Raw genomic sequence first — 11,221 nt, forward strand, 5'->3', positions numbered from 1 at the left:
AATGTATGTTTTTTTCTGGTACCACAAACAAGGCATATTTTGTGAAGGAATAATGTTCATATTATCACAGAACAATACAAAAAAAAATAAGTAGACCAAATGAGAGATACTCATGATAATCAGCAAAGCCATTCCTGTTGAAATGCCTGTATTATAATATAGTAACTCACCTTGCCCAGCCCCTACTTGACTTTATTTAAATAAACATGTCTTTCTTTTCCTCTATATATGTGTGTATGTCTTTGTGAATATAGGATATAGAGATAGATATATATTATCTCTTTAAAATATTAAAATAAATTACATCTTTGCACAGAATACAGACATTAATTCTGTTTCCAAGAGATTTGTCAAATCAGTGGCCTGTGTTTGCATAACAAGCTCTTTGGTTATGCTGTGCTGCATATAAATTACTAGGTTGTCAGTTCCAGATGAAAATCACCAGGTTTTCAGCAGTATCTCTTCCATTGATTAAGACATGCTTTATGTTATGGGTTCAGGTAATATCAATAAGGACCAAGCTCATTCTGGAAATGTAAAGAAATAAAAAGAATCTCTAAATGACTTTTCAATCAGCAAACATTTATTAAGTACCTACTATGTGCCAAGTAAAGTACTGGGCATTGCAAATGCAAAGACAAAAAAGGAAAGTCTTTTCCCTCCAGCAGCTACTGTTAGGAGAGATAGCAAATTCAAAAAATAAGAATAAGCAAAATATGTAAAAGATACAAATAAAAGATAATTTTTTTCAGGGAAGGTTATTAGCAGCTGGAGGGATTATTCAGGAAAGACTTCATGTAAAATGTGGTACTTGTACAGAGATTTGAAGGAAACAGATTCTGAGAGGCAGAGGTGAGAAGGGAGCACATTCTAGGCACATAGGATGACTAGTACAAAGGCATGGAGAGCAGAGATGGTATGTCAGGTGTGAGCAATGGCAAGAAGGCAAGGTTGCCTTGACTGTGGAGTGGGGTAATGAGAGTAATGTGCAACAAAATTGGAAATGTAGATTATGACCAGGTTGTGAAGGACTTTAAAAGCCAAATGGAGGAATTTATAGCTAATTACAGAGGCAGTAGGGAGCCATTTGGAGTATTATCAGACCTACACTTTTGGAAAATCATTTTGGCAACTGTGTGTAGAATCTAATGGTTTAGAGAGGGGAAAGACTTAAGGCAGGAAGGCTTAGGATGGGAGAAATAAAGGATAAGTAGAGGATATTGCCCAATGCATTTCATCTTATAGACAAGGTTCCTTTTATTTAAAATTCTCATACCATGGTAATGTGGTAAAAAGATCCCATATATGACATTCAGATGTTCTGGGGTTGAGATCCAGCTCTAATACTTACTAGCTGAATGACTGAATGTCAAACAAACTTTTGGTTCCACATTATTCTCAGTTCTCAAATTTATATATGTATATCTATCTTCTTCTAGCTCTGGAAATATTTTGTTGAAGCTGTGGATCACTTCCTAGTAGATTTAGAACTGAAAAGTTCAGTTTGTTTTCATACAAGGGACATTTAGAGCTTAGAAATTTTTGACATCAAATTCCTTGAAGGGGCTGGGGAAAGGGCCAAGATGGCAGAGTAACAGCATGGACTTGCTAGCTCTCTCCTCTAACCCAGCCAAATACCTGTAAAAAAAATGACTCTAAACAAATTCTATGCAGAACCCACAGAATGATGGAGTGAATCAAATCTCCAGCCCAAGACAGCCTAGAAGGTCGCCAGGAGGTGTCTATCATGCCACACTGAGAGCAGAACACAGTCTAATGTGAGTCATGCTAGCAGAGATGGACTTGAGAAGACCTTGGGGTGGCTGAATCTTGGGCACCTGTGGCAGTTTCCAGACTTCACGACCCCAAAACACCAAGGACAAATTGGAAGGTCAGTGGAAAAACTGTGGAACCTGTGTGAAAGAGTATAGTGGTCAGGTCCCAGTCTCAGGGTGTCTGAGGGGGTGAGGAAGCCTGTGGAGGAGAGCCTGCAGCAGTAGCAGCAGAGGCATGGACAGCAGCAGCAGCAGTGACTGTTTCTGGAGTTCTAAGCCTGCAGATTGTGGGGGGGATTGAGTGGCTGACAGTACAACCCCACCCCCACTGGAAGCAGAGAACTAACTTAATAAAGAGCTCCAAAGTTAAGTAAATAGCTGGGGAAATGAGCAAAAACCAGAAAAAGAATCAGAATATAGAATCCTACTTTGGTGATAAGGAAGATCAGAGAAGACAACAAAGTCAAAGCTCCTACATCCAAAGACTTTAAGAAAAATATCAATTAGTTTCAGACCATGGAAGAGTCCAAAAAAGATTTTGAAAATGAAGTAGGAGAAGTTGAGCAAAAATTGGGAAGAGAAATGAGAGTCATACAAGAAAATCATGATAAAAACTCAACTGCTTGCCAAAGAAGACTCCAAAAATACTGAAGAAAATAACCCTTTAAAAATAGACTAACTTAAATGGCAAAAAAAGATAAAAAAAGCCAATGAGGAGAAGCATGCCATAAAAAGCAGAGTTGGCCAGATGGAAAAGGAGGTCCAAAAGCTCACTGAAGAAAATAATTCCTTAAGGATTAGAATGGAGCAGATGGAAATTAACAACTATGAAAAATCAAGAAATTATAAAGCAAAGCCAAAGGAATGAAAAAAATAGCAATGTGAAATATCTCATTGGAAAAACAACTGACCTGGAAAATAGATAGAGGAGAAACAATTTAAAAATTATTGGACTCCTTGAAGGCTATGATCAAAAAAGGAACCTAGACATCATCTTTCAGGAAATTATCAAGGAAAACTGCCCTGATATTCAAGAACCAGAAGGTAAAATAGATATTGAAAGAATCCTCTGATCACCTCCTGAAAGAGATCCCCAAAGGAAAGCTCCTATGAATATTGTAGCCAAATTACAGTGCTCCCAGGTCAAGGAAACAATGTTGCAAGGAGCCTAAAAGAAACAATTCTAGTATTGTGGAAATACCATCAAGATAACACAAGATCTAGCAGCTTCTACATTAAGGGATCTCAAGACTTGAAATATGATATTCCAGAGGTCAAAGGAGCTAGGATTGAAACAAAGAATCACCTACTCAGCAAAACTGAGTGTAATACTTTGGGAGAGAAAGTGATCATTCAATGAAATAGAGGACTTTCAAGTCTTCTTGATGAAAAGATCAGAGCTGAATAGAAAATTTGACTCTCTTTTTTAAAATATATAATTTATATATTTTTCAGTTCTAAACATTCACTTCCACAAGAATTTGAATTCGAAATTTCCTCACCATCTCTTCCCACCCTCAACCCAGGACAACATGCACCCCTTCTAACCCTCCCTCCAGTCTGTCCTCCCTTCTGTTACCCATTCTTTTTCCATCCCCTTTTCCCTCTATTTTCCTGTAGGGCAAAATAGATTTCTATACTTCATTGTCTATATAACTTAATTTCCAGTTGCATGCTAAAACAATTTTTAACATTCATTCTTAAAGCTTTGAGTTCCATATTCTCTCCTTCTCTCCTCACCCACTTTCACTGAGAAAACAAGCAATCCAATATAGTTCATACATGTGTAACAATGCAAAGCACTTCCATAATAGTTACGTTGTAAAAGATTATCCACATTTCCCTCTGTCTTATTCTGCCTTTCTTTTATTCCATTCTCTCCCTTGACCTGTCATCCCACAATAGTGTTTGCTTCTGATTATCCCTTTCCCCAATTTACTGTCCCTTTTATTATCTTCCCTCTTCTATCACCTTCTCCCTTGTCTTCCTGCAGGGTAAAATAGATTTCTATATCCAATTGAGTGTGTATTATTCCCTCCTTAAGCCAAATTCCATGAGAATAAGGCTCAATTATTTCCTTCATCTCCCGATTTTTCCCCTCCATTGTAAAAGCTCTTTCTTCCCTCTTTTATATAAGATGATTTTCTACATTCTATTTCTCCTTTTCTCTTATTCCTAGTATATTCTATTTAACAATAAATTTTTTTACATATTGTCCCTTCATGTTAAGCTCACACTGTGCCCTCTCTCTATACATACATATATACACTCACATATATATACACACATACAGTACATACACACATATATACATACCCACAATACACCCATGTACATATAATACCTAAACATACATAATATACCCATACATATCTACATATATATGTATATGTATACACACACACACACATATGTTTCCTCTAACTATCCTAATATAAAAAAAGGTCTCATGAGTTACAAATAACATCTTTCCATGTAGGAATGTAAACAGTTCAAATTTATTGAGTTCCTTAAGGCTTCTCTTTCCTATTTACCTTTTCATGTTTCTCTTGGTTCTTGCATTTGAAAATCAAATTTTCTATTCAACCAGGATACTTGGAAGTCCTCTATTTCATTGAAATTTCATTTTTTCCCCTGAAGTATTATACTCAGTTTTTCTGGGTAGGAGATTCTTGGTTTCAATCCTAGTTCCTTTGACATCTGGAATATCATATTCCAAGCCCTTCAATTCCTTAGTATAGATGCTGCTAAATTTTGTGTTATCCTATTGTATTTCCATAATACTTGAATTGTTTTTTTCTGGCTGCTTGTAATATTTTCTCCTTGAACTCTGGAATTTGGCTACAATATTCCTAGGAGTTTTTCTTTGGAGATCTCTTTCTTTTCTTTTTGGTGACTGGGGAATTCTTTCCATTTCTATTTTTTTTTGCTCTCTGGTTCTAGAATATCAAGGCAGTTTTCCTTGATAATTTCTTGGAAGATGATGTCTAGACTTTGTCTTTCATCATGGTTTTCAAGTAGACCAATAATTTGTAAATTATCTCTCCTGGATCTGTTTTCCAGGTCAGTGATATTTCCAATGAGATATTTCATATTGTCTTCTATTTTTTCATTCTTCTGGTTTTGTTTTATAATTTTTTGGTTTCTCATAAAGTTATTAGTTTGCATATGCTCCATTGTAATTTTTAAAGAACTGTTTTCTTCAGTGAGCTTTTGAACCTGCTTTTCTATTTGGCCAATTCTGATTTTTAAAGCATTCTTCTCCTACTTGACTTTTTGGACTTCTTTTGCCTTTTGAATTAGTCTATTTATAAAGGTGTTATTTTCTTCAGCATTTTTTGGATCTCCTTTAGCAAGCTGTTGACTCACTTTTCATGATTTTCTTGTATCACACTCATTTCTCTTCTCAATTTTTCCTCTACCTCTTACTAGATCTTCAGAATCCTTTTTGAATTCTTCCATGGCCTGAAATGATTACATTTTTTTTTGTAGGTTTTGAATGTAGAAGCCTTGACTTTTATGTCTTCCTCTGATAGTATGCTTTGTTCTTCCTTATTGGAAAAGATGGAAGAAAATACTTTTTCACCAAAAAAGTAATCTTCTATAGTCTTATTTTTTTTTTTTACTTTTTTGGGCATTTCTCTGGCCAGTTACTTGATTCTTGAGTCCTTTATCAAGTGGAGGGTATACTCTTGGGACCTATAAGTTCTCAATTCCTTCAAGGTGCCACAATCAAGGGAGAGGAGTTTATTCCTCTCCTGGCCTGAGCTCTGGTCTGTGAGCAATCAAAAGCATTTTTTTCAGCCCAGGAGCTTCTCCACAGTTACCCCCAGCTCCACCATGCTAGCACCAGTCTCCTCCTCAGCCCAGGACTGCCATTCAGAACTGAGACCCATTAGCTGGTCAATTCCCCCAGGGTCTGTAGGTCAAAGGCTCCAAAAGTGGATGCTGCTGCTGCCCTGGGACTGGGGCTGGGGCCAAACCATGCTCCCCTCTCACCCAGGTGAAGGACTTTCTTACTGACCTTTGAAGCTCTCTTTGGCACTTGTGGGTTGAAAAATATGAGAACTGCAGTTGCTAGCCATGATTCTGTGCCCTGAAGCCTGATCCAGTCCTGTCCATGCCATGCCATGCAACCAAGGCTGAACTATGCTCTGCTCTGAGCCCAGTGAGACAGACCTTTCCTATTAGCCTTCCAGGTTGTCTTGGGAGGGAAATCTGTTTCATTCTGTTTTTTGAATTCTGATGCTCTAGAATTTGTTTAAAGTCATTTTTACAGGTATTTAATGGGCTATGGGGGGAGAACTAGAGCAAGTCCACCCTTCTATTCCACCATCTTGGTTCTGCTCCTCAAAAATTGGGCTTTAAACACAAGAGCCACATGACAAGGGAAATAGAAAAGGGAAATCATAAGGGACTTACTAAACTTGAACTGTTTACATTCCTACATGAAAAGATCATATTTGTAACTCTTGAGACTTTTCTCAGTACTTGGGTAGTTGGAGGGGTTATATACACATAGAGAGCATAGATGAGTTGAATAAGTAGGCATATCATCTAAAAATATAAAATTATGGGATGAGAGAGGAATATATTTTGAGGAGAAAGGAAGAAATAGAATGTCGCAAATTATCTCACATAAAAGAGTCAAGAAAAACCTTTTTCAATGAAGGGGAAAAGGGGGGAGCATTTGGCTTAATGAGGGAATAACATGCCCAGTCAATATGGTATAAAATCTATCTTCCACTACAGGAAAGAAGGGGGGAAGGGGACAAGTGAGATGGGGGCGATGATAGAAAGGAGAGTAAATGGGAAGATGGAGGAATTAAAAGTAAACACTTTTGAGTAGGGGTAGGGTCAAAAGAGAGAAAAGAACAAATGAGGGGACAGGATATGATGCAGAGAAATATAGTTAATCTTTCACAATATGACTGTAATGGAACTGTTTTGCATAGCTACACATATATATATAACCTATATTGAATTGTTTGCCTTCTAAGTGGAGATGGGTGGGGAGGGAAGAAGGGAGAGAAGTTGGAACTCAAAGTTTTAAAAACAAATGTTAAAAATTATTTTTACATGCAACTGGGAAATAAGATATACAGACAATGGGATATATCAAATCTATCTTGCCCTACAAGAAAATAGAGGAGATGGGGATAAGAGAAGGGAGAGGTGTGACAGAAGGGAGTACAGATTAGGGGAAGTGGTAATCAGAATGCATTCTGTCCTGGGGTATGCAGAGAGGAAAGATGGGGAAAAAATTTGGAACTCAAAATCTTATGGAAGTGTCTATTGAAAATCAAAAATAAATAAACAAAATTAAAAAAAATTCTTTGAGGGCCAGTATTTTCCTTTCTTCATTAATTTGTAAGGTTTTATTGCTTTCCATCTAATGGCCTGCAAAGAATATTATTAATATAATTGATTTTAATTCATAACCTAAATAACAGTTGAGAGGGATCTCACTATATTTTTAGATCTGTGATCTTGTCCTCACAATTGTCATCTCTCTTGAATCTTTAATCTCTCTCTCTCTTTTTACTGATTCCTTCCTGATGCCTATAAACACACCAAAATCCATCTCATCTTTAAAAATAAAAAAGCTTTCACTAAACTGTACATCCGTCTCAGATTATCATCTTCTATTTCTTTTCTATTTCTAAACCAAATTCCTAGTAAAAGCTATCTACCATTGCTGGCTCTACTTCCTCTCTTTTCTTTGCCATTTGCCTCCTGTTTCCCAGTCTTATCAATCCACTGAAACCACTTTTTCTGAAGTTACCAATAATTTTCAGTTGTTAAATGTATGGCCTTTCTCCTTCCTCGTTCTTGATCTTCCTACAATATTTGATGTTGCTTTCTCCTCATGGTTGCTCTTTCCTCTACAGAATTTCATGATACTATTCTTTCTTAGTTCACCTACCCATCTGACCAACTTTCTCATTATTTTCTGAGCTCACCATCCATATCATGCCCCCTAATCTGTCATGTATCCCCAGGCTATATTCTGGGTTCTGTCTCTTTCTCTGTATATTCTCTCTCCCTCCCTCCCTCCCACGCTCTCTCTCTCTCTCTCTCTCTCCTCTCCCACATAAACCCCAATACAATATCTACTCTAGTAAAGTCTACTCTCAGCTGGATTTTTTTTTTAATTTAACTTTTAACATTTATTTTCACACAATTTTGGGTTACAAATTTTCTCCCCTTTTATCCCCTCCCCCCCCCAGACCCAAGCTTTCTAATTGCCCCTGTGACCTATCTGCTCTCTCCTCTATCCTCCCTCCCTGCCCTTGTCTCCGTCTTCTCTTTTGTCCTGTATGGCCAGATAGCTTTCTTGACCCCTTAACCTGTATTTCTTGTTACCCAGTGGTTAGAACATTACATTTGGTCCTAACACTTTGAGTTCCAACTTCTTTAGCTCCCTCCCTCTCCACCCCTTCCCCTTGGAAGACAGGCAATTCAATATAGGCCATATCTGTTTAATTTTGCAAATGATTTCCGTACTAGTTGTGTTGTATAGGACTAACTATATTTCCCTCCATCCTATCCTGTCCCCCATTACTTCTATTTTCTTATGGTCCTTTCCCTCCCCATGAGTGTCGACCTCATATTGCATTCTCCTCCCCATGCCCTCCCCTCTATCCTCCCCCCCACCTTGCTTGTGCCCTTGTCCCCCACTCTCCTGTATTATGAGATAGGTTTTCCTATCAAAATGAGTGTGCATTATATTCTTTCCTTTAGTGGAATGTGATGAGAGTAGACCTCATGTTTTTCTCTTGCCTCCCCTCTTTATCCAACCACTAATAAGTCTTTTGCTTGCCTCTTTTATGAGAGATAATTTGCCCCATATAACTTCTGCCTTTCTCCTCCCAATATTTCTCTCTCACTGCTTGATTTCATTTTTTTTTTTTAAGATATGATCCCATCCTCTTCAATTCACTCTGTGCACTCTGTCTCTATGTATGTGTGCGTGTGGGCATGTGTGTGTGTGTACTCCCACCCAGTACCCAGATACTGAAATGTTTCAAGAGTTACAAATATTGTCTTTCCATGTAGGAATGTAAACAGTTCAACTGTAGTAAGTCCCTTATGACTTCTCTTTGCTGTTCACCTTTTCATGGTTCTCTTCATTCTTGTGTTAGAAAGTCAAATTTTCTTTCCAGCTCTGGTCTTTTCATCAGGAAAATTTGAAAGTCCTCTATTTCATTGAAAGACCATTTTTTCTCCTGAAGTATTATACTAAGTTTTGCTGGGTAGGTGATTCTTGGCTTCAGTCCTAGTTCCTTTGACTTCTGGAATATCCTATTCCATTCCCTTCTATCCCTCAATGTAGAGGGTGCCAGATCTTGTGCTATCCTGATTGTATTTCCACAATACAATACTTGAATTGTTTCTTTCTAGCTGCTTGCAATATTTTCTCTTTCACCTGGGAATTCTGGAATTTGGCCACAATGCTCCTAGGAGTTTCTCTTTTTGGATCTCTTTCATGTGGTGTTCTGCGGATTCCTTGAATATTTATTTTGCCTTCTGGTTCTAGAATCTCAGGGCAGTTTTCCTTGATAAAATTTCATGGAAGATGATGTCTAGGCTCTTCTTTTGATCATGGTTTTCAGGTAATCCTATAATTTTTACATTGTCTCTCCTGATTCTATTTTCCAGGTCAGTTGTTTTTCCAATAAGATATTTCACATTATCTTCCATTTTTCGAATCTGCGCGGTATGTTCTGAGATATCTGTCTTTCTCATAAAGTCCTTAGCGTCCATCTGTACCATTCCAGTTTTGAAAGATCTATTTTCTTCAGTGAGCTTTTGAATCTCCTTTTCCATTTGGTTAATTCTGCTTTTGAAAGCATTCTTCTCCTCATTGGCCCCTTGCACCTCCCTTGCCAACTGAGTTAGGCTAGTTCTCAAGGTGCTAATTTCTTCAAGATTTTTTTGGTTCTCCTTTAGCAGGGAGCTGATCTGCTTTTCATGCTTCTCCCTCATCCCTCTCATTTCCCTTCCCAGTCTTTCCTCCACTTCTCTAACTTGATTTTCAAAATTCCTCTTGAGCTCTTCCATGGCCTGAGCCCATTGGGTGGGCTGGGACACAGAATCCTCGATTTCTGTGTCTTTGCCTGATGGCAAGCATTGTTCCTCCCCATCAGAAAGGAAGGGAGGAAGTGTCTTTTCTCCGAGAAAATACCCTTCAATAGTTTTATTTCTTTTCCCTTTTCTGGGCATTCTCCCCAACCAGTGACCTGACCTCTGAATGTTCTCCTCACACCCACCTCACCTCCTGGTCCTCCCAGCCAACGTTTGGGGACTGAGATTCAAATGCTGCTTCCCGCCTTAGGGTTTTTGGCGGGGTCAGGGCTGCTAATCAATGTGAGAATTAAGTTCAGATGGTCAGGGGCAGGGCCGCCTCTCTGGCTCAGTTCCCTCAGGGGATTTATGCACAGACCTTCCACAATGGATCCAAGCTCCCGCCCATTTGGGGAGCCCCTGTCTGTAGCCGCCTCTCAGCTTCTATCTCCTGGGGGGGGCCAAGCCATGGGGGCACCCCACTCCCCTCTCAGCCCGCCAAAGAGACTCTCTCACCTACCCCCGTCAGTCACCTGTTGGTGTGGGTTTTGTGCCGCCGCTGGAGATCCCGTCTCTGGAGCCTTCTCAGATCTGTGCCTCTCGGAGCGGCGGCCGCTGCAGGTCCGGGCTGGGCTCCGCGTCTGCAGCGTGATGGACCTTTTGTGAGAGGTTTGCAGGTCCCTCTGCGGGTGGGGGGACCAGCGTGGCCGCTGGATATCCCGTCCCCATAGCCTTCTCGGATCTTTTCCTCAGGGTGTCGTGGCCGCGGCAGGGGTGCCCTCTGCTCCCCGTCCCGGCGCCCAGTCCACGGCGCAAAGGACCCCCCGCGAGAGGTTTGCAGGTCTCTCCAGAACAGAAATCTCCCTCGCTCCAATATTCTGTGGTCTCTGGGTGCAGAATTCGCCCTGGGTTGGTCCCCTCTAGCCGTTCTGTGGTTTGTGGGTTTGGAGCTATGTGTATGTGTGTCTTTCTACTTTGCCATCTTGGCTCCGCCCCCTCTCAGCTGGATTTTTGTAATAATCTTCTAATTGATCTCCTTGTCTCAAGTTTCTCTCCATTCCAATTCAACCTGCACACTCCTGCCAAAGTGACTTACCTAAAGTGGTAATTTGACCTTATCACTCCCCTTTTCAGCAAACTCCAGTGACTCCTAATCACCTCTAGGATCCAATATAAACTTTTCTTTTTGTCATTTAATGTCTTTCATAGGCCCCCAACCTACCTTTCCAACTTTATTACACTTCTATTCCAGTCTTATTATACCGCTTCTCTTCCTACAATTTATAGTTCATCCAAACTCTTACTATTCTTCATAAATGGAATTCCATTTCCCATCTCTGTATCTTTGCATTGCCTGTTCTTATATGTTTAGAATGCAT

The sequence above is a fragment of the Notamacropus eugenii genome, chromosome 1, assembly GCF_028372415.1.
Source record: "Notamacropus eugenii isolate mMacEug1 chromosome 1, mMacEug1.pri_v2, whole genome shotgun sequence".
In the NCBI taxonomy this organism is placed as follows: Eukaryota; Metazoa; Chordata; class Mammalia; order Diprotodontia; family Macropodidae; genus Notamacropus; species Notamacropus eugenii.